Source organism: Stenella coeruleoalba (assembly GCF_951394435.1).
Source record: "Stenella coeruleoalba genome assembly, chromosome: 3".
Classification (NCBI taxonomy): Eukaryota; Metazoa; Chordata; class Mammalia; order Artiodactyla; family Delphinidae; genus Stenella; species Stenella coeruleoalba.
The window spans coordinates 78809413-78835430 of record NC_137148.1 but is presented as its reverse complement, the minus strand read 5'-3'; the positions used below and the strand labels follow the sequence as shown (position 1 = coordinate 78835430).

At 35.1% G+C, this 26018-nt stretch overlaps 1 protein-coding gene across 1 annotated transcript in view; it reads right to left on the bottom strand.

Annotated features, from left to right (window-relative positions):
* LOC307184113 (uncharacterized protein) overlaps positions 1–26018 on the bottom strand; it is an 838058-nt gene that overhangs the window by 662636 nt on the left and 149404 nt on the right. The window contains exon 3 of the mRNA XM_079917377.1: positions 5756–5871. The gene's annotated coding sequence lies outside the window, so the exon portion shown is untranslated. The remainder of the gene's footprint in view (positions 1–5755; positions 5872–26018) is intronic.

Sequence of the window (26018 nt, the reverse complement as noted above, 5' to 3'; positions counted from 1 at the left end):
TAGAGTTTACAGAGGGCCTTACAAATATGCAATATAAATCACGGATGAAAAGCTAATTAAGTATTCTCATAGTTTAAGCTTAGCTTATTCTGTGCCCTTTATTTTCCCCAATTTTTTCTCCAGTTTCTCTTCTTTACTATTTCTCTATTGTTTAATTAAAGAAATACTTTGTTCAAGTTCTAGTTTGGGACCATTCTTCTTGCTGTCACTGTTAGGAAATTTGGCAAACCAGTGTTAACTGTAAGTTATGCAAGTTGCTACAATGTGACCAGTTCAAATGATAAAAGTTAACTAAAACAGTGTATATTATAAAACTTTATAACCAAATTTCATCATGATCTTTTAGAATGAATACATATACTTAATATCTATCTCAAAAATATCATGAAAATGTAAACTTATCAACAGATTTATTGAGTGTTTATGTACAAAAACCCATGTGACATAGAATAGGGATATGAAAATGAATGCAATTATAGCACATCCCCTTCAGGGATGTACATGCTATCAGAGTGATTTCTGATCTGACACCTCTTAGATCCCCACAATCTTCTTTTATTTTTCAAAAAGATCTAATGATTATGGAAAATAAAACTTTATAGGAGTCATACATGTACCTGTTTGAAGTCTGCATAGGCTAATTAAAATGCAAGCTCTTTCATAGTGATACTAAGTGCTTTATACATATAGCACAGTTAGTCCTCACAGTCACATTCTGTGGGTACCATTTTTTTCCCACCTATCACAGATGAGGAAGAGAGGCATAGAAAGGTTAAATAAATTGTCCATGGTTACATGGCTAATAAGTTGCAGAGCCAGGATAGAAAATCAGTCTTCAGCTTTCATATTCTTCACAGGGGTGCTATATCATCTCGAGTTTTTTGCCCTTGACTCTACTTATGATTATCAGAATCTTCAGTTGACTCTTATCTAAGGGAGAAAATAATGGGAACTAAATTCTTACTCATTGTAAGTAAATTCTCTATATGGACATTTTAATTTTTTTCAAATTTCAAAGTTCATGAAGTGGGGAGTAAATGATAGAAGATATTATTGGTGATAAAAAAAAGAGTTGTGAATACTGATTAATTGTGAAGGTGACTGGCTCACTTATTTTGGAGAGGTATTATATTATTTGACTATCAATATACATTTTGGAAGTAAAGACAATGTTTGTCAAGGGGAAAAAAGAATAGAGTGTGGGGTTTTTTTTACTGCAGAAAGAAGAGACAGCATGGAGATGCTATTTCAGAGACCTCTGAAAAATCATCCTGAGAATAGTCCCTCTAACCACACAATTCCCAAGAGCTTGTGAAATTCTGTTCTCTGGCACTGGGAGATGGAGGTTGCAGCTTTATTCTAAGGACCGGTCTGATATGAGATAAAAATGCAACTAGTTGATGTGAAAGATTAGATTCTTATCTCCTCATTTTCTCAACCTCTTCCTTAAATTGTTCCCCAAAGGACATTTAATTCAAGCTCAGAGACCCAGATAGCTGTCTTAACCTTTCTGAAAACTGACTTTCATAAGTAAAGTCATCAGTCTTGAGTTTAAAACACCAAGTTTCTAGGTCTAAATTATGAGAAGGGCTGACTCCATTTAAGTCTGTAATTTTCTTTGAAATATTTCCTTTGGTAATTTAACATTCAACTTCCTTGACTCTCCTTTCATGCAGAGTCATGCAGGCATAATTTTGTTAGCTGTTCCTCATCTTGTATCCCATAAAACTACTGCTTACTTCACTTGCCTTCTGCTGTCCTCCCCCTTCAGATTTGAACAATGTTGTTTCTCTATATAGACTCATTTCCACATGGAGTTTCATTACAACCTCCCGGAATGAGAAAATAGCCTTAACTCATGTATGTGCTCAGACTTTTTATAGTTCCAAGCATTATCCAGATGGTATCAGTGATAACAGTTTCATAAACTATAACTTTTAACAGTCTCCAGTTTGAAATACGTAAACAGTATCTTCCAATATGCACGAGTTACGAAAGATCCTTGCTTAACAAATATTCAGTTATATCTAAAATTGACACACTTTTTATACATGAAGTATATGTACTTTCTTTGGATGTATACAAAAGAGAGGGTTATAAACAAACAAAAATATCACACACACAAAAATTTATGATGCCTATTTATTTAAACAGAAAGATAGGAGGAAGGAGGGAGAGAGGGAGAAGAGGCTGAAGGGAGAGAGGAAGGAAGGAAAGAAATATCTGTGTCAAAAATAGTAATTGTAATGACTAGAGCCAACAACTAGATGCATGCCTCATTAATAGAATGTTCCCACCATATGAGAAACATATTATAAAGCTGTTGGAATAAAGTACAGGGTGCAAAGGTAGTTAGAATTTAACTTGTTTATGGATGTTTGATTACGGTATTTAATCAATTATATTCTTACTTCTGGCCTAAGATATCCTGAAGAGAAATATTTATCTTTCCTGTTTCATCTAAACTTACTACAGGTTTACAATAAATATTCATGTCCCCTAAGGGAAGATATGAAACAACACCCCCTCCCCAAACACACCCATCAAAATATAATAATAATTCAAGATATTTGGACAAATTTGGTTCATGTCATGTTGGAACTATAGCTGACTCTATAAACACGGCCATATCTTTATCTCTGATAAATATTTTTTTTCTTTCATCCTTAAATCTACTCAGGTTGCAAAGCATCTGGGAAAATGGAAGCAATAAGTGACATGACCTAGTTTGTGAGATTCTCACTTTAGGTCCAGTTTCTGTTCCCTATGGTATGAGGCCAGGAACAGCTGCTAAAAGATCTTTATATATGCATATGTTCACACACACCTTACATATTTAACAACATTGGTGTCTAATATACATGTAAACAAATACATACACTTATAATGTTCAAAATGGTGATTAATAAGTTATTATATGCTTGAAATGAAGTATCTTAATACACTATCAAGACATATTAAATGAAATAGTATGAACTTAACCCACTTATGAGAATAAATGGTTTAATTTTTATTGAAAACGTACCAAAACTTTAGATATTGATACAAATAGACTCTTGTAATAGCATTATTGAACTGAAGGGCACCTTACTTTTGGCAAGCACTTTCCATGCCAGCTGCAGAATAAACTATACTAATTACTTCTTGTCCACTCAGTTGCCTGCTTCATGTGATTAAAAGATCTCAGAAATTCTAGTCTCAACAGCTTCTCCTACCCTCTCCAATATAGTATTCATTTGGTTGTTTGCCTTGGTAATGATGTTAACCTTTTGAACATCAGCTAAATTCTAAACTGCTAGGGTCCAGTGAGTGGTGTTTAGATGGGGAGTTTTATAATATGGAGACACTTGGAAGAGTACTGGGCTATAAAATAAAAGACTGAATTCCATCATATCAATATGTGATACTAAATGGAAAACTCGATTGACGGAAATCAGGACTACAAATTATAAATCAGGCTTCTATAAATATTAGTCACTTTATTGTGTATATGAGCAAGAAAGTAAAACCTAGAGATAAATGTTGCAACAGGGATAGTTTTCTTTCCAACATATTTCCAAGGGAAGCATTAGAGAAAAAAAGAAAAGCAAGATAGATATATTTTTTCCCTACTTATGCTCCATGAACCTTTTAGAGGCTTCCCTGTTTTTCATAGATTTCTCAGCTGAGGATATACAAACTCTATGAACTTCCTTAAATGTAAAAGATGATCTGTAGATGTTGTAACAATGTAAATTTGAAGACATTCAAGTTGAAATGCAAATTTATAACAACACAATTTCAAAAAGAGAAAATTGGAATAGGAGAAAAACAACATCACTAACACTACTTTTAAAATCTGTGCTTGGTTTTATATTTCAAATATCAATGGTATATACTATTCTGGTCTGAATCTGGAAAGACCACATGAATAATGAGTAAAGTTTGAACAATTTGATGAGTCATTAGCTTCATGTTAAACACTGTTCATTTCCTCTCCATTCACGATTTCACACCTCAAAGTCTCAGCTGAATAGATATCTCTGGTCCTTAAAGATTATGAAATAGAGTTCAGAAAGGGCATTTATTAATTTATTTTTATGTAGTCATTGGCCCTAAAAATCAGTATTATTTGAATACACAAAAGATTTGGCTTTATGTGATTCCCAGTCATTTTTCACTGTCATGTCTGTATTCTTTAACAATTGTTTTAATTATATCTAATTTATCATTTTAAAAGAAATACAAGTTATATGCAACTACGTATAGCCCCTAAAAACAGCAATATTTTAGAGGTATTAATTTTAATTAAAAATCAAAAAATTGACATTAGAAATTCAGAAGCAGTTCATTATTCCTTTCAATTTTCATTTATATTATTTCTTATTTTGTGTGTTTCAGCTATTTTGTTTTCTAGAAAATGTTAAGGAATCGATAATAGATAGGTGTATGACTTACCTCTACTTTTGTAAGGAGTCTTGTCGTGCTAAGCAACCAGTTTTATAACATTTTATCTCTTGTTGATACATGTTATTTGAATTAACTTAGCCACCTGGATTTTAAGACTAGGCAGCCTAGAGAATTGGATAAACTTTAATAAAGCAAAGACATGCCTTGAAGAAAGTAACAACACTTCACCATATACTTCTGCTCTGCTTCACGGATTATGTAGCTAATAAGTAAAGTAAATTAGGAAAACGACAGTAGAATGAATATAGATTCTAGGGAGATACTAATTCTCCATGCACTTAAATCCAAGAGACCAGGTGATCTAGTATCGAAGCTAAGAAGATGCTTTTGGGGATCTAGCACCTGAGTTAGATTCTTAATTCTGCAACTTTCTGTTGAAGTTGTTTTACCTCTCTGAGACGCAACTGAAAAATGGAAATAATAACACCCATCTCTTTAAGGATGTGGTAAATATGGAATATAATAATGTGTATATACAGATTTTTTTAATTGTTCTTTAACATCTTCATTGGAGTATAACTGCTCTACAATGGTGTGTTAGCTTCTGCTGTATAACAAAGTGAATCATCTATACGTATACATATATTCCCATATGCCCTCCCTCTTGCGTCTCCCTCCCACCCTCCCTATCCCACCCTTCTAGGTGGTCACAAAGCACCGGGCTGATCTCCCTGTGCTATATGGCTGCTTCCCACTAGCTATTTTACATTTGGTAGTGTATATATGTCCATATTACTCTCTCACTTCGTCCCAGCTTACTCTTCCCCCTCCCCGTGTCTAGTCATACAGAGTGAAGTAAGTCAGAAAAAGAAAAACAAATACCGTATGCTAACACATATATATGGAATCTAAAAAAAAAAAAAAAATGGTTCTGACAAACCTAGGGGCAGGACTGGAATAAAGACTTATATACAGTTTTTTTAATAAAACTCTTAGTAGAATGCCTAGCACAAAATAGGTACAATCATTAAGTTATTGCCCTGAAAAAAATATTTTGGTCTTAAGGAAGGTAAGGGTAAAGTGGATGAAAAGTAGAGGCAGTATTTCACTTCTGATCAACATAATTGGCCCTGTCTCTCTTTAGATTTTTTTGTAATATGTATGCTTTGGCAGTAGATGCCACTGTCATGTTATTATGAAGGATCTGGACAGCCCATCCGGTAACAACTAGAACAAATGCTTGGACAATCTAGTTATACCTGCACTGATCACAGAGCAGGCTGAGAAGTAACTGCCTTCTCATGCATGGCAGCACTTCCCCATCTAAGTTGCTCTTTACATTTTCTTCCTAGTCTGGTTCTCCTACCTTAGTAGCATCTTCTGGTAGATGATCCACTTCTATCTTCTCATTTTTATCACTGAAGTCTGAAGCTGGAAGCATCCCTGAAAACCAGCAGCTTAATCTCATTGTTTCTTGAAAATCTGAAGAAAACAAAACAAAACTATAGTATCAAGGAGAAAAAAGAACCCTTTCTACACTGATACTTGAGAGGACTTTACTGGAAGAAAGTATTTGTTTGCTCTTCTCAGGAGGCAAGTCTCTTTTATATTTTGAACTACTGGCATTTACTAAGAGTATACTGCATCAGTGGAAAATATTGGCAGCAGCCCCTGGTAACCACCGTTCTATTCTGTTTTTACAAGTTGTTTTTTTCAGATTCCACATATAAATGATACCATACAGTATTTGCCTTTCTCTGACTGGCTTATTTTACTTAACATAATGCCTTCTAGTTTCATCCGTGTTGTCCCAAATGGGAAGATTTCCTTCGTTTTGTTTTTGGCTGAATAATATTCCATTATATATATTTATATATATATAAGAAGAATTTTTAGATATAATCTATATATACATCTCTCTTTTTATATATATATACCTTTATTCATGTATCTGTTGATACACACTTAGTTTTCATGTGGGTACTGTGAATAATGAACATGGGGATATATATATCTCTCTGAGATACTCATTTTGTTTCCTACAGATATATATCCATAAGTTGGATTACTACCTCATATGGCAGTTTTACTTTCAGCTTTTTTGAGGAAGCTCCATACTGTCTTCCATTATGGCTGTATCAATATACATTGTACAATGTATAAGGGCTCCCATTCCTCTACACCATCACCAACTTCTGTTATCACTTATCTTTTTTTTTTTTTTTTTTTTTTTTTTTTTTGCGGTACGCGTGCCTCTCACTGTTGTGGCCCCTCCCGTTGCGGAGCACAGGTTCCGGACGCGCAGGCTCAGTGGCCATGGCTCACAGGCCTAGTCGCTCCACGGCATGTGGGATCTTCCTGGACCGGGGCACCAACTCGTGTCCCCTGAATCAGCAGGCAGACTCTCAACTACTGCGCCACCAGGGAAGCCTTATCTTTTTTATATTAGCCATCCTAACAGGTATGAAGTGATAATTCATTGTGGTTTTGATTTACATTTACCAATGATTGGTGATGTTGAGCACCTTTTCATGTACCTGTTGGCCATTTGTATAACTTCTTTGGAAAAAAAAAAAATGTATATATAAGGAGCTCATATATCTCAAGAGAAAAAACAAATAATTTGATTAAAAATGAGCAAAGGATTTGAATTGACTGATATTATTTTAATATGAAAGTTGTAGTCCTCTTGATGGCCAGTGCTTAAATATCACCTCTCTCGAGAGTTCTTCTAATATCAACCACATTCATACTCTTTACCACAGTGCTATACCACCTCTTGAGTCTTCAGTTATTCTCTTGTTGTTAATGTCCCACACAGCCTATTGCTCTTGGGGTCATGTCTTCCTGGATCAAACTTGGTTACACTATATACATCATCTTAATTTAAGGGAAAACTTACATCCTTTTCCACCAAACACTGGAAATAAGAGCCATCCCCTATGGATCTCTCTCTCTTTGTTCTGTTTCCCAGCTAATGTTAGCCAGTCTTTAGCTATTTCTTTGCCAGAAAGAGTCAGGTATGATTTTCTACACCTCCAAGCTCTTTGGTTGGTGCCTTGAAGTCCTAGTCACATGGCTTAAGTTGAAAAGGAGCACATTCTGCCCCCAAGAAATAGGAGAGGAAAAGCATAGCACTATAAAATTTTCCTCAAGGAAATCCTTATTCATCAGTCCTCACCCATTAATTTACTAGCCTCTTCTTATACATAGGCTGGAGGTGGTGATGGGTTAAATGTTGCAGAACCAATCTGGGCCACTTCCCAACAAGTTCTGCATAGGTGGTATAGCACCTCTGCAGAATGTGTGAGCACTTAACACCCATTGTGCTATGCTTTGGAGCCCCAGCTAGACATTGAAAACAGCAGGAATAGTCTCACCACCCTGCTGTGGTTATATAAAGGCAGCTGAACTGGGTAGACCCTTCCTATTAGGGCTAAGACTTTGACTCCCTTAGAAGGAACTGGCAAGTGAACAGCAAGCTGACCAAATTTGAACTAGGTATTTATGCATTGCATTCACTCTTGATAAGTTTCTTTAAATCAAACCATAAGCATTTACTATCTACATATATTTGGCAAGCACCAGGAGTTATTCTGAAATTCTACTAAGTAGAAGAGACCATCCTTGTTCTTAAAGAGAGATTATTTTAGAGACCCCTTGCTCGAATTCAGTTCTTCTAAAATGTATGTATGCCATTAAGAAGAGAATAAAAATACAGCTTTTGGTGTTTGAGAATACATTCTGCAGTAGTAAACAGCTGTAGTCTTCAATATTGGGTAGGATATGTATATCATGTGGGTACATGAAGACTTCACAAGGAGTATGCAAAAGAAATATTTTAAAGAAATGATTTTCAGATCTTCAGCTGTCTTATGTACACATAACCAAAACTGATCTGCCCAAGAAAGAACATGTAGTTGAATTTTGCTCCCTTTCCTAACTTCCCTTCATAATTTTTATTCTCCAACTTAGCTCTTATTTCTTGCCTCCCATATTTTATCATCTTCCATTATTCTAGGAAGGACTCCAAAACAGCAAAACATAGCAATGATTTTTAAATTCTTGCTTTTTTAAAAAAATTAGTTAATTTTTTGGCTGCATTGGGTCTTTGTTGCTGTGCACGGCCTTTCTCTAGTTGTGGTGAGAGGGGGTTACTCTTTGTTGTGGTGCATGGGCTTCTCATTGTAGTGGCTTCTCTTTGTTGCAGAGCACGGGCTCTAGGCACACGGGCTTCAGTAGTTGTGGCACACTGGCTCAGCAGTTGTGGCACGCAGACTCAGTAGTTGTGGCTCACGGGCTTTAGAGCCCAGGCTCAGTAGTTGTGGTGCATGGGCTTAGTTGCTCTGCAGCATGTGAGATCTTCCTGGACCAGGGCTCGAACCTGTGTCCCCTGCATTGGCAGGCAGATACTTAACCACTGTGCCACCAGGGAAGTCCCCAGATTCTTGCTTTTGATTTTGAAAAAAATGAATGACTCTGATGAATGGACAACAAATAATAAATATTTTGCTGCTCAGTGGTTTCCAACTATTTGCATTAAACAAAAGTTAAAAGAGCATATAACTGAGTTATCTGATAAGTTATCAGGTTTTGTTTGTTTGTTTGTTTTTTTGCGGTACTCCGGCCTCTCACTGCTGTGGCCTCTCCCGTTGCGGAGCACAGGCTCTGAACGCGCAGGCTCAGCAGCCATGGCTCATGGGCCAAGCCGCCCTGCGGCATGTGGGATCTTCCTGGACTGGGGCACGAACCCGCATCCCCTGCATAGGCCGGCAGACTCTCAACCACTGCGCCACCAGGGAAGCCCAAGTTATCAGTTTTTGATGATAGGTCACTAAGTGACTTAAGTATATGATTAAAAAGAAGTTTAAAGAATTTGAAAATATTCCTGTAGCTCCTTTAATTTTCACCTATTTGTATGAACAAGGTTTCTCTGAATTTACACATAAAGATAGAATAGAATTGATGCTGAATACTATCATTCTAATAAGTAATATAATTTATCCTCAGAAACATGAGTTAATTATAAAAAGTCGATGCAACTCATTAGTATACATATTTTCATAAAATTTTCCTTTTAATATTTAAGTATTAAAATTAATATTTATATCATATTTATACATCTTTATATACTTATTTTATGTATTTATATTTAAATATGTTATATATCTATATGTACAGGTCCAAAATGTTGTATTTATAAAGTTACTTATTGCAGCATTCCCTATGAAAGCAAAAAAAAAAAGAGTCCATCAGTAGGAAATTAGTTACATAAACCAAGGTACAGCTATACATGGGAGTACTACGCAGCTACAAAAAGAAAGTGAAAAAGCTGCACATCGGAAGACTGATAGGAGTGATTTCCAGGACATACTGCTGTGTCAGGCTAAATAATAAACTCTCACCACAGATATCTACATCCTAATCCTCAGAACCTGTGAGTATTAGCTTATATGTCAAAAGATAATTTGCAAATGTAATTAAAATAATTTGATATGGGGAAATTATTCTAGATTATTCAGGTGGGCCATAAATGTAATCTCAAGTATCTTTGTAAGAGGGAGCCATAGGGAAATTTGATGACAGGAAAAGGTGATGTGAAGGTGAAAGTAGGTATTGGAGTGGTTTGGCTACGAGACAAGATATTCCAGGGCAGTCTCTAGAAGATGGATGAGGTAAGAAACAGATTCTTCCTGGGAGCCCCAGAAAGAATTAGCCTTGCAAACACCTTGATTTTAGACCTGAAAACTCATTTTAGACTTCTGTCCTCCAGAACTGAAATGTAATACATTTATGTTTTTCAAGCCACTAAATTTATGACTTTGTTATAAAGCAGAAACTGACACACCATTGTAAAGCAATTATACTCCAATAAAGATGTAAAAAAATAAAATAAAAATTGAAAAAAAATAAATAAAATGGTACCAGTTCAAAATCACATTATGAGGATTTACATAAAAATCTCCAAATGGGTTTCCCTGGTGGCGCAGTGGTTGAGAGTCCGCCTGCCGATGCAGGGGACACGGGTTCGTGCCCCGGTCCGGGAAGATCCCACATGCCGCGGAGCAGCTGGGCCCGTGAGCCGTGGCCGCTGGGCCTGCGCATCCGGAGCCTGTGCTGCGCAACGGGAAAGGCCACAACAGTGACAGGCCCGCCTACCACACACACACAAAAAAATCTCCGAAGATCTTTCTTTCTCATGTAACAATTCTTAGCTGGCCTGGAACCATTTGTTGTCTTGTTTCATTGCACTGGACTGAAGACTGGTTATCAACTGACCTTCAACTGGAAGAATGTCAGTCATGTACATTGCTTTCTGTATTTGATAAATCCAAAGCAAGCCTGGTAGTAGGCCTAATAATCAGGCCACCGGGATAGAATCAGTTGATGACTCCCACCTTCCTACCTGAAGAAAAATAGTTTTAGCCTGGATTCTTCCTACAAAGTGCTACAATTAAAATTGTAAACAACTGTATATAAACAACTCAATAACTATACATGGATAACAATAACTAAATATAAAATGACTAAATATGAGAAATATATGTTCTTTAGTTAATTTAGGTTTTATTACTATTAAATGACTTTCAGTTTTAAGCTTTATTCCTGGATTATGCAATAAATCTACTGGGAGAAACCTATGAAATTTGTATATATTAAATGGCAAGATACATTTTTGAATATTTCTGTGTTACTGAAATAATTGTGTGAAAAATAAAAATCACTTCACGTTTTAGTATTTATGTGAGTTATATATACATGTTATTTAATTTTAAAAATCAATAATGGGATAGAATATGAAGAAAAGTGAATATCAAGCTAAATTTGAGCAATAGGAATTAATTATTCATAATATATTGGGCATAATCATCCCAGATATATATTCTTGCAAATATATTCACATACACAAACACTCACAAACCTAGATATAGACTGTACTCTACCTTTCACACAGTGGCACTATTTATTACTCAAGTTTTATGTTGTGACCCTTAGAATTTAGTTCTATATCATCTTTATAATAGCTGCATAGTATTTTCACTATGTGGCTTTATTTAATTACTTTTCTATTGGTGAATATTTAATTTATTTCTAAATTTTAGACTTATAACCAACAGAGTGAATTTTTTTTTTTTTTTTTTTTTTGCGATACGTGGGCCTCTTACTGTTGTGGCCTCTCCCGTTGCAGAGCACAGGCTCCAGACGCACAGGCTCAGCGGCCATGGCTCACGGGCCCAGCCGCTCTGCGGCATGTGGGATCTTCCTGGACCGGGGCACGAACCCGTGTCCCCTGCATCGGCAGGCGGACTCTCAACCACTGCGCCACCAGGGAAGCCCCAGAGTGAAATATTTATTACTTACATACACTGTTGAGCTTTTGTCCAATTATATATTGAAAATTAATACCCGGAAGTATAATGATGAAATCAAAATGTGTAACGTCTCACTTTCCAGAAACTAGTGACAAATTAAGCACATTCACACACTTTCCCTGTATCCTTAATAATGCTAGGGATTATAATTTTAGCACTGGTCCCTAGTTATCAACACTGATGGGACTATTTTTTACACTGTAATGATCATCTTAGTTGGTATCAGATAGAAGGTAATTAGACATTTGTATCCCCATTGCTAACCTACCCAGAAATGCTGCTTTTCAGTGTCAAGGCAACACATCCTCACTAAACCATTCAATCTGCATGTTTGCTTGTGTTTGTATATCCATCCTTGGGTGGGGATGGATATACATCCATACATTTTACCAATTTTAGATGTGAATTAGCATAACCATGTTGTGTGTGGTGCACTAATGAAAATGATCATAAATTGTAAATGTGATAACTGTATTAACTTCACATAACCAAAGAGGTGGGAAAGGAATAGGGAAAAAGCAAAAATAAATTTAATCTATGACTAGTAACTGAATTCATATGAAATGCTAGAATGTAGTACCAATCTAAGACTGAGAGTGGGTATCATTCCCACAAGAAAAAAAAATCACAGAAAAGGAAAACAATTCTAACACTGTAATAGTGACAGGAGTAAAGAGATAGAAAATCACTATAAATATTAATTTAAGAAAGCTCTACTTCCTGTGCCCTGGATCCATTCCCAAGGTAGTAAGCCCTTGCTATGGTTCAGTCTTTAATTTTGGGACCTTATATTGACCACTCTGCTACTGGATAAAGATTTTCACTATTCTTATCATAAGGTTAATAAGCATCAATGCCCACAATGGAATAGTCAATTTCCTCTTAAGATGCTTTTCCCTTCTGCCACCTTGGAGAGCTGAAACAGTGCATGAGCCACTCCCAGTCTCGCTTTCTACATTAGAGATTTTCTTTTGTGTGCTGAGATCAAATGGTCTGGGGTCTGTGAAGGTTGGTTACTTCTCTTGAACTTTCAAGACTCAAGACTTTCTAACCTTCAAACACCTCCCCCCCAACACACATATACACTTTGAATATTTTTTACATGCATCTAAGTATAATGGGCATGGAGTTCCTTTTCTTGAGAACTATTTTCCATCCTTGACAAATCTGGAATGAGAGGCCTAAACTCGTTCTGACCTAGGTATTTGAACAAGCTCCCTCTTTTCTCCTATTTTTCTTTTTTGGTGATGTGATGAGATCTAAAGCTTACCTGTGAGCTTTCCACAGTGAAAAAGATAGAATAAGACATTTGGCTGCATTTGTTTTAAGGTTTTATGACTTTTACCTGAATTAGGCCTCTCACACTGTGTTCTATATTAAGGTTTGAGACTAAGCCATTGTCCCCTGTACATCTATTTTTCCCTTAACTACTTTGCATAATGAGTTGGCAAGATGTAAATGTTTCTTAGGCTCTTATTCAATAGCACCTTAAAGTCACCTTTTTGTTAAATAGCATTATTCTATTATGTTAAGCAAGAATAATGCACAGGAAATATTCGAAGACAAAATCCCTAGTGGAAAATGAGTTTCTGACATTGAGAGAGATCCCTAGGGTTTCTGAAAACCAGCCTAATGTCAGGCCAAGTAGATTCCACCCCACTTAGAGTCTATGGGAATAAGTTATGTTTAGCTAGAAGCAGGCTTTGTTTGGGAATGGAGACAGAAGGAAGGTTTAAATAGCAAGATAGCAGAGTTCAAAGCAAACCAAGCTTCAGAGTGTTAATATTCTGACTTTTAGTTTATTGGTGTCAGGCATTAGCAGGCGGTGCTAGAAAGGCTGCTCCCATATTCCTCACCATTAACTTATTTTGAACAGCTGAATCCAGGATCAAGAAAGTCCATAAGAGGACCAATCTCTGGGGAATATCACATCTTGTTCAGAGTTTATTTGTGGTACCCATACAGGTACCCTTGAGTTGGTTCTGATTATTTCACTACGTATATAACTGATCTCTGGAAATTTATCCCTCCAAGATTTTCTTATGCTTCATTGAGATAGTCCATACCTTTGACATTCCTGATTCAATACATCATTGGATATATTAATCAGAAGGGGAAGGGGATAAGGTACTGGGTAATTAATGAGAAATAAAGGCTAAGACCCATGGACCTTGTATCTGAAGCAAAAAACCTCTACTCTCTAGAGTTACAGTAAAGCTTTGTAATTACAAAAAAACCACAATACTCCCCTGTATTAAGAAGCTCTACTGTGTTATGTTTTGGACTTCAGTCTCAGAGTCACTGAGATATAAGAACTATGAAAATGTAAGGCCTCCACTGTGCTCAGGGGACTTTGCCAGTATTCTGCCAGATGACCATTCTTTTTTATACTAATTCTGATCTTTGACTATGTAGGAGGCCATGTGGTAAAGTAGGAAATTAAAAAAAAAAAATACAGGGATCAACTCTAAGGAATCTGGAACATATCTTGACTGCCAATAAATAACTACATGAAATTGGAGCAATTGTGATCTCCATAAGCCACCGTTTGCTCATCTATAAAGCAAGACCATAAGTATTTGTTGTGAAAACTGAATCCAAAGACAATAATTTAAGCATTTATAGAATATATGTATGTATATATACATATATTCATGATAAATGAATCACACAGTTCTTGCTAGGAAAGAAATTACAATCAAGTTGTTTTGGTGATATATTTGTATGTGGCTATAAAATATTTTTATCTTTACTGGTTTGTTTTATGAGGACTGAGAAAATGTGGTCATATCTAGGAAAATAAATGTGTTGACATGTCACAACCCTCTTTATCTTGCAGAAGTATACTGAAGGTCGCCCAACAGCTATATGCAGAGTTTTGTACTTATATCAATAAATAACTCTTTATATGGAAAAGTATTATCAAATATGAATAATTATGGAAGTGAAATAATCTGCAAGAGAGATACTTAACAGTGTAAAAAAATGGATTATGTGGACAGAACAATGTCAAAGCTAACTATTTTGGGGTGATACAAAAGGATTAGAGTAGTAAAAGCAGTACCTATAAAAAAAAAAAGCCCAAAATATCCATTCAGTTATCTCAAAGGAGATATGGAAATATTAGAACGGTTAGGGATTTAGTTCATTCACATAATTAACTATGAGAATAATGGCTCAAGAATTAAGTAAATATAATAATCTGAAAAATTATGACATTACATTGAAAAGTACATTCAAAATGTAAGCTTAACTACATGGTTACTTCTGCTTCCTTCTAAAATCTCACAAAAATGACACTAAAATGATTATTTAAAGAGACAAATTAACAAAGAAAAGAGAACAGGATAAGATGTTGATGTGATGACAGTAATATTTTTAAACCTAGCAAGCAGAGGGACAAATGACAAATGACGATGAACTGAAGAAAAAAGAAAGCTAAGCTTATGGTGTTCAGGTAAATTGCTATACATCAGCATGGTGGTTAACTCTGTGCAGAGGTGATTGATGAGCAAGGGGCAAGAGGGAATTTTCTAGGGTGATGAATACATTATATATATTGGGTATGGTTACACAGATATTTCCATTTTAGAAAATTCATTGGACTATACATGTAAAATCTGTGCATTTTCTTAACTATAAGTTTTATATCAGTAAAAAAGTATATAAAGAAAAGAAAATAAATAAGAAAAGAAAATATAAGAAACTTGTTCCCTTCCCTCTTCTCTCAGAAACTTGTACTGCCAAGATAGGAAACTGGTGATTACTTTCTGAAAAAACTGACCAACCTAAAAGGAAATAACAGTTTTAAAGATTCTTCTAATGAAACCACTCTTCAACGAAATCCACCAACAAGCCCAGTCCATGTACACAGATCACCCTGTCTACTTTCCTGTTTCTCATTCTTTAATAAGAGTAAATAGCTCACAATGTTCAGACATTGGAAAAATACCTCTAACTAAAAATATAGAGAACAAAAACAAAAGCAAAGCACACAAATGGAAAAACAAAGTTGTGAGGAAATATACAATACAAAGATCACAACACATTTTTTATTAAAAAATTTATAGCTATTAGTGTCACGCAACTATAACTCTGCATCTACAAAACAATAACCGTATGCTGTAATGTTATGAAAAATAGCATACAAGGAACAAAAGGTGCTCTTGGAAACTAAAAATATGATAAATATTGAAAATACGCAAGATACATCTGAAGGAGGAAATTCATGAAAGTTTAAAATGTATAGAAAAGAGTTAGTGGAAGATAAATGGCTTGAACTCACCTTTGAAGTATAGAAAGATGTAACTAGTAAGTATTATGTACATATTATATATAAAAACACAACTAGATTTTTCTGTATTATATAATTTAATCATACCAACAACCCTAAAGAAGAAACACTATAAGAATATGCATGCGTAAGTTGCACAGCAAGTAAACAAGAGAAGCAGGAATCTTAGCAGAGCTGAAAAAATCTGCTCGAATATACGTATACAAACTCAGGCTCTCCATTATATGTTATATCATCCCCTACCTAGAGAAAACCTTAAGGTTTTCTAGATGGGGAAGGGAAACTGAGAAGTCTAAGCCCTTATTTGTCATAATGTGTAGGAAAGAACATTTGACCTGATAAACTAGTTCTGTCAATATTACGTTTATTTTGGAAACGCAAGCTGTTGAGACGCCATGGGTTCTATAACATAGGAAAAAATTAAGTGACCAGATTGTAGAGATTCCAAAATGCCAGACTAAGGAGAGCATTATCCTGTAGTTACTTCAAAGTCACTTAAAGTAAGTTCTACTGTAAACAAAATCTTTTAAAATTATCAGATATATTGTAAATATAAATGTTCAAGGACACATATTTTGAAATGGCCAAACTTTTGATAGAAGGTCAGAGTTGTTGAATATGTGCCCTCTTAACACACACAAAGCTAAATTCTTAAATAATCAATCCACATTCACTAGGATGTGTTTAAAAATAAAATCTTAAAAATTGTCAAAAACAAGCATTGAGAAGTGACTGGAATTCTCTGGGAATACAAAATGGAAAATTGCTTGGAAAATTATTTGGCAATATATAATATGTCTAAACATAGACATAAGCAATAAAATAGCAATTCCAGTAACCGGAAATACTAAATCAAATAAAGATGTATAAATATATGCACCAACAGACATGTATAAAAATGTTCATAGCCACATCATTAATAATAGTGCCAAACTGGAAACAACACAAAGGTCAATGAAAAATAGAAAACAAAAACCTAATAAATAAATCATGGTATATTTATATTAAAAAATGCTATAGTGTAATGAATAATATCAAACGAATGTCATGTACAACATGAATGAATGCCACAGAAATAACGCTGAGTGAAATAAACAAGACACAATAGACAACATTACTGTATGACTCAGTTTATATAAGTTAAACAGAGAAAACAAATATGCAGTGATAGATCTAAAAATACTGGTTATATTTTGGGTGATAATGACTGAAATGGATCATAACAAAAATTGCTCTTTTGTCTTAATATTTTTTCACTTTGTAGTATATATGTTGTACACAAATAAACACATTTTTTAAAAGATAATATTCCAGTGATATATAAGAGCCACTCTGTGTGAAGAGGCAAAAGAAGGATAAATAATGGATATACCCCCATGATCTGATTTTTTAATTCTCTTCTTTCATTGTCAGTGACTGTCAGTGGTAAATTTCAAATAACCCAGACTGTAGATAACCCTATTTCTGGTAATAGTTCTATAGCTCTGAAAGCTTCTCTGAACCCAGTGGGTAAGAGCTCTATACCAGAAGCCAATGAAGAAGGTAAGCCAACATACCCAGATCTTCACACACTGTAAGTGAGCCGAAATCAATCCCAAAATAGGGATTTTCTACACACAGAGAGCTGCAGTTTCTGCATTCAATTTGGTAACTTTATATTACACACTTCCATTCAATTAACCTTGTGCTTAATATAGAAAGACATTTGAGTCACAAGCCCCTACATACTCTCCATGTTTTCATAGTCACTCAGTCAGGAGAAGTGGCTATTAGGACAGGATATACTGCAAACGGAATAGTTCTTCAAACTAATGACATGGGTTACCCATGGAAAGACTAATGGACATTCACAGAGGCTGTATGTGACCTAAGCACCCAATGTGTCTGATTTGAAGTACTCCACACTTACTTTCTTGACAGGCTCATTAAAATATACTTTATTTCATTTATTTAATCAAAACTATTCCCACTCCTCCAAGTAATAACTTCTTTCTAACTTCTAATTCAGGCTTCTCCAAAGAAGACTGCAGTTAGTAATTCCTAAAATCTGTTTTATAGGTTTATACAAATTAAGAAACTCAAGACAACATAATAATATTTCCCTAAGGATAAATATTCTCAATTTAGAAGACTGTAATTTTTCAACAAAATCATGTACACCTTACTCTTTGGTGTAAAAGACCCTTTATTTTATGCAATGATTGTTATTTTTTGAGGATACTTTTAGTTTGTTAAATTTATTTGGAAAAAGACAAAGTTGACTAATGGATATTAGTCCCCAATATTTCTTTGATAATTCCACTTCTTAAAGTTAAAATTTAGGAGCTACTGTACAATAATACGTAAGTACTTCCTTACCTCTTACTCAAGTTGTTCTGAAAAGACATGGAATATCTTATTTAATGGAGACATTTATTGGCTAGTTTATGTATTTACTTCCCTTCAAAACTCGATAAAGGCGTATCTCATTTTATTGTCCTTCTCTTTATTGTGCTTTGCAGATATTGCATTTTTTTTTTAACAGATTGAAGGTTTGTGGTAACTCTGTTTTGAGCAAGTCTGTTGGCTTCATTTTTTCAACAGCATTTTCTGACTTCTTGTCTCTGTATCACAATTTAATAATTCTCACAATATTTCAAACTTTTTATTATTATTATATGTTATGGTAATCTGTTATCAGTGATCTTTGATGCTATTCTTGTAGTTATTTTGGGAGGTGCCACAAACCATGCCCATATAAGATGGCAAACTTAATCAATAAATGTTATATGTGTTCTGACTGTCCCACTGACCAGCTGTTCCCCTGTCTCTCTCCCTCTCCTCAGGCCTCCCTATTCTCCAAGACACAACAATATTTAAATTAGGCCAATTAATAACCCTACAATGGCTTTAAGTCTTCAAATGAAAGGAAGAATCACACATCTCTCACTTTAAATCAAAAGCCAGAAAAAAATTAAGCTTAGTGAGGAAGGTATGTCAAAAGGTGAGACAGGTTGAAAGCTAGGCCTCTAATGTCAAACAGTTACCCAAGTTGTGAATGCAAAGGAAATGTTCTTGAAGAAAATTAAAAGTGCTACTCCAGTACAGAAATATGAATGATAAGAAACTGAAACCACCTTATTGCTGACAGGGAGAAAATTTCAGTAGTCTGAATAGAAGATTAAATCAGCCACAGGATTCCCTTAAGCCAAAGCCTAACTCTCTTCAATTCTATGAAGGTTGAGAGAGGAGAGGACGCTGCAAAAGAAGTTTGAAGCTATCAGAAGTTGATTCACAAAATTTAAGGAAAGAAGCCATCTCCATAGCATCAAATTGCAAGATGAACCCAGCAAGTGCTAATACAGAAGCTGCGAGCAAGTTATCCAGAATATCTAGCTAAGAGCATTAATGAAGGTGGCTACACTAAACAACAAATCTTCAATGTAGACAAAACAGCCTTATTTTGGAAGACTATGTCATCTAGGCCTTTCATAGCTAGAGAGGAGAAGTCAATGTCTGGCTTCAAAACTTCAAAGGACAATTTTTTTTTTTTTATTGGAGTATAATTGCTTTACAATGTTGGGTTAGTTTCTGCTATAGAACACAGTGAATCAGCTATATGTATACATATATCCCCTCCCTCTTGAGCCTCCCTCCCACCCACCCCCCATCCCACCCATCTAGGTCATCACAGAGCATGCAGCTGAGCTCCCTGTGCTATACAGCAGCTTCCCACTAGCTATCTATTTTACACATGGTAGTGTATATATGTCAATGCTACTCTCAATTTATCCCACCCTCCCCTTCCCCCCTGTGTCCACAAGTCTGTTCTTCACATCTGCATTTCTTTTCCTGCCCTGCAAATAGGTTCATCAGTACCATTTTTCTAGATTCCATATGTATGTGTGTTAATATATGATATGTTTTTCTCTTTCTGACTTACTTCACTCTGTATGACAGACTCTAGGTTCAGCCACACCACCACAAACGACCCAATTTCGTTCCTTTTTATGGCTGAGTAATATTCCATTGTACATATGTACCACATCTTCTTTATCCATTCATCTGTCGATGGGCATTTAGGTTGCTTCCATATCCTGGGTATTGTAAATAGTGCTGCAATGAACACTGGGGTACATGTAGCTTTTTGAATTATGTTTTTCTCAGGGTATATGCCCAGTAGCGGGATTGCTGGGTCATAAAAGGACAAACTGACTCTCTTGCTAGAGGCTAATGTGGCTAGTGACTTAAAGTTGAAGCCAACGCTCATTTACTATTCCAAAAATCTTAGGCTAAATCTACTCAGCCTGTGCTCTATAAACAAAATAACAAAGCCTAGATGACAGCACATCTGTTTATAATACAGCTTAATGAATAATTAAGCCCACTGTTGAGACCCACTGCTCAGAAAAAGAGATTTCTTTCAAAATATTACTGCTCATTGACAATACACCTGGTCACCCAAGAGCTCTGATGGAGATGTACAATGCGATTCATGTTGTTTTCATGCCAACTAACACAACACCCATTCTGCAACCCATGGATCAAGGAGTAATTTCAATTTTCAAGTTTATTCTCTAAGAAGCACATTTTGTAAGGCTATAACTGCCATAGACAGTGATTCCATTGATGGATCTGGGCAAAGTTAATTGAAAACCTTCTGGAAAGGATTCACCATTCTAGATGCCATTAAGAACATTCATGATTCATGGGAAGAGGTCAAAATTTCAATATTAACAGGAGTTTGGAAGAAGTTGATTCCAACCCTCATGAATGACTGTGAGTTCAAGACTTCAGTGGAGGAAGTAACGGCACATGTGATAGAAATAACAGGAGAACTAGAATTAAAATTGGAGCCTGAAGATGTGGCTGAATTACTGAAAACTTGTGATAAAACTTTAATGAATGAGGAGTTGCTTCTTATGGATGAGCAAAGAAAATTGTTTCTTGAGATGACATCTACTCCTGGTGAAGATGCTGCAAAGACTGTTAAAGTGAAAAGAAAGGATTTAGAATGTTACACAAACTTAGTTGATAAACCAGTGGCATGGTTTGAAAGGGTTGATTTCAATTTTGAAAGAAGTTCTAATGTGCGTAAAATGCTGTTATACAGTCTTACATGCTATAGAGAAATCATTCATGAAAGAAGATGCAGCAAACTTCATTGTCGTCTTATTTTAAGAAATGGCCACAGCCACTCAACCCTCAACAACCACCACCCTGATCAGTCCGCAGCCATCAACAAGGTAAGACCTTCCACAGCAAAAAGATTAAAACTTCCTGAAAACTCAGATGATGGTTAGCACTTTTTAGCAATAAACTATGTTTTAGTTAAGGTATGCATATTGATTTTTTTTAGGCATAATGCTATTGCATACAACAGACTACTGTATAGTATAAACGTAACTTTTATATGCACCCAAAAATTCCTGTGACTTCCTTTATTGTGATATTCACTTCATTGTGGTGGTCTGGAACCGAACCAGCAATATCTTTGAGATATACCTGTATTAGCTAAGCTCTCTAGAAGAATGTATACTTTTATTGCTATAATCTTTCTTTAAACTGAGAATACTGTGAAATTGGGATTCATTGTAAAAATCCATATTCTATAAAAGATATGGTACTTTGGTGGTTCAATTAAAGGTAAACAAATATTCTAAGTAACTATAAATGAGGTGATTTGTCCAACACCTTTCAAATTTTATGTTACAATGTAAGCAATTACCTGTCTGATGTGGTCAAGGTCTTAAAAATATAAAGAGATTCTCTAAAATCCAATGCAAAGAGCAAGCTCTTACAAAGTTAGATTTTCTTAAAACCTTAAATTCATTAACATGGACATTAGCTTAGGTCACATACTGCAGGAAACAGTTTTCTCATTTAGCACATAAAATAAAGCATACACATCCACATACATTTTACCTGTACAGTGTTTCATCAAATGAATTATATATTCATTAAAAATATCTGGCCACCAACAGTTATCATTTGACAAACATATTTTAGATATACATAGTCTATGTCAGTATTTTTAGAAGTTTATACTATATTCATTCTGGAAAGATTATTATTTTGAAAAGAAATTCATTGCTCTTAAAGAATTTTATAGTTCACATATCTTTTAGATACACTATTGCTGGGGTATCCATATCTCAGAAATCATAAAAATGTGTTCCATGTATTAACTAAAATATTATAAAACCTAAAAATAAATACATCTCAAAAGAGTAGGAGTAATACAGCCTCTCCCCTCTCCCAACTGCAAGCCAATGAATCTTAGGCTAAAAAATATTGATAATATATGTACAGCTGATTCACTTTGTTATAAAGCAGAAACTAACACACCATTGTAAAGCAATTATACTCCAATAAAGATGTTTTAAAAGATATTGATAATAAAATAAAATAAAACATTTTAAGTATTTCTATTTTAAAAAATTGTGTCTCAAGTGAAAACTTACCTAATTTATTTGATAATTTTCTTTTCCCCCCAAGTTTAGGAAAAGATAATCTAAATTATTCATTTTTTTCAGTTATTGGCATTAAACTTCAAATTTATACAAGCAAAACATGTAATTTAAAGTGATAGAAAGTAGACTGGAAAGATTATTACTTAGGATTTAATTTAAATAAAATAAAATAATGAGATGCCAGATGTCTTATTTCTCATATACAATTGGCAATAATTTTAAAAAAGATAGAGACCCAGTCTACGTCATAGGGCATGGGAACTTTCATACATTGTTGGTGGGAATGTAAGTGGGTATCATCTTTCTGAAAGGTATTTTGCCAGTATGTTTCAGTTTCTTAAATCCTGTGTATTCTCAGAACCAGCACAACTGGTAGCTTTGTTTCTGAGAATTTTTCCTAAAGTTATACAATGGACTTAATTGACAGGATTTTCATCATGGATTGTAAATAGAATAAAGAATCTATGTAAATATTTAACAATAGGAAATTGGTTATGTTAGCTATAGAACACATTTAGCTACTAAATAATGGGGTAAAATTCTGGAGACTATACAAAGTATTAATACATCATTAAGAGAAAAAGTGGTAGAAAAGAAACACATACAGTGTGATAACACTACATTGTAAAAAGAATTATATATATATATATCATTATTCATTTATTTAATAATTATTGTGACAGACAACTATGTGTCTATATAATTTACAAACTGATAAATCAACTGGAAAGGCATTTACTGATGGATTAACAATGGTCAATTTGCAGAGAGATGAGTATAGGGGACTTTATTTTCACTTTTAATTTTTACTTATTATAATTTTTTTAAATAAATGCCACTATTTTATAATAAAAAATAAAATTTCATTTCAAAATAAATCAATAAAATAACTATAGATATTTTACTTACATAGAGGACATGTCTTTCTAAAATATGGCATCTTAAAGGTGTGGATTCATGTATTATTATGCCCAAACAAATGTATTTCTATAGGAATAGAAATAAGAATGCTCCCTACAATAGTTTGTTATTTTTAGTTTTAAAAACTGCTCCTTTCTGCATTCAAAATGTTTTATACATGTTCTCATTAATCATCTTATTATTCCTTTCTGGAAAGTAGGTGGTAAAAGCAATTTAAAATCACTCACTGCAGAATAGAATAATTAGAACATGTGTGAACATGGACTACAAATTAGGATAGGGAAATACAAATAAGTGCTACAAAGGACTGTGACAAAGTATTGACTTTTTATGAATTTTAAATCTATTAGCAAAATGTTATAAGCAATGAATACAAGAAATTTTATTGCTTTTCCACCAATATAGGTATCTCGGGGGATCCATTAACAGTTTCTTGCACTGTGTGAAAAGGGAAAGGGGGAACTTCAACCCATTTCTTCTAAAATAATTATGTTTCCAAGGACTACAATATAATGCTGGCTCACTATGAACTAGGAAACTATCCAAACACACAAGTCAGCCTCTCTTGGATTTCAGATTATCCAAATAAAATGAAAAGCTACAAATTAAAGGTAAGAAAAGGAGGACATGGCACTCTGCAATGCACTGAGAAAGTTTTCTATGTGGTTTGTGATTAAAGGTCATTACTTTCCAAGGTGGCTTTTCACAATGAAATAAAATAATATTGAATATCTATATCTTTCATTCTCTCTGTTTTTGTGTCTATCTCTTCCTGTCTGTCTCTTCTAACTCTTTCATTTTCTTCTATGCAAAAGGAAAAACAAACATATATTCTGGGTACATTATAAGGCATTTCTTTCTGAGTGAACGCTGCTGGCCTAGTGTGCCCAGAAAGAGTGGGTGGTTAACATTTCATTTTAAGATCATCTTGTCAATATCTAGGGGAGTGGTTTTTTAAAAAACTAGCAGTGTTTGGCCCGTTTAGCCCCATCCCCAGACTCCACAGAGGGCAGAGGGGCAGGTGATTGAACTGTTACCAATGGACAGGATTTAATCAGTCATGCCTAATGGAAGCTCCATAAATACCCTAAATAAAGGGGTTCAGAGACCTTCCAGACTGGGGAACCCGTCCACAAGCTGAGAGAGTGACGCATCCTAAACTCCACAGAGACAGAAGCTCCTGCACTCGGGACCCTCCTGGACATCACCCTCCACCGCTTTCTCTGGCTGTTCATCCCTTTGTGATAAACGGCTGTGGTTCTGACGGGGTCTTTGTGCTCCAGCCGGGTATCAGGCCTGTGCCTCTGAGGTGGGAGAGCTGAGTTCAGGACATTGGTCCACCAGAGACCTCCTAGCTCCACATAATATCAAACAGTGAAAGCACTCTAAAAGACCTCCATCTCAACACTAAGACCCAGCTCCACTCAATGAACAGAAGCTACAGTGCTGGAAAACCTATGTCAAACAGCTAGAAACACACGAACACAACCCCACCCATTAGCAGAGAGGCTGCCTAAAATCATAACTTCACAGACACCCCAAAACACACCATGGGACGTAGTCTTGCCCAACAAAAGGACAAGATCCAGCCTCATCCACCAGAACACAGGCACCACTCCCCTCCACTAGGAAGCCAACACAACCCACTGAACCAACCTTAGCCCCTGGGGGCAGACACCAAAAACAACAGGAACTACGAACCTGCAGCCTGTGAAAAGGAGACGCCAAATACAGTAAGTTAAGCAAAGTGAGAAGACACAGAAACACACAGCAGATGAAAAAGAAAGGTAAAACCCACCAGACCAAACAAATGAAGAGGAAATACGCAGTCTACCTTAAAAAGAATTCAGAGTAATGATAGTAAAGATAATCCAAAATCTTGGAAATAGAGAACATACAAGAAACACTGAACAAGGACCAAGAAGAACTAAAGAGCAAACAAACAATGATGAACAACACAATAAATGAAATTAAAAATTCTCAAGAAGGAATCAATAGCAGAATAACTGAGGCAGAAGAACGGATAAGTGACCTGGAAGATAAAATAGTGGAAATAACTACTGCAGAGCAGAATAAAGAAAAAAGAATGAAAAAAATTGAGAACACTCTTAGAGACCTTTGGGACAACATTAAACGCACGAACATTTAAATTATAGGGGGTCCCAGAAGAAGAAGAAGAGAAAAAGAAAGGGACAGAGAAAATATTTGAAGAGATTATAGTTGAAAACTTCCCTAATATGGGGAAGGAAATCGTTATTCAAGTTCAGGAAGCACAGACAGACCCATACAGGATAAATCAAAGGAGAAACATGCCAGGACACATACTAATCAAACTATCAAAAATTAAATACAAAGAAAAAATATTAAAAGCAGCAAGGAAAAAACAACAAATAATATACAAGGAAATCCCCATAAGGTTAATAACTGATCTTTCAGCAGAAACTCTGAAAGCCAGAAGGGAGTGGCAGGACATACTTAAAGTGATGAAAGGGGAAAAACCTACAACCAATATTACTCTACCCAGCAAGGATCTCAATCAGATTGGATGCAGAAATTAAAACATTTACAGACAAACAAAAGCTAAGAGAA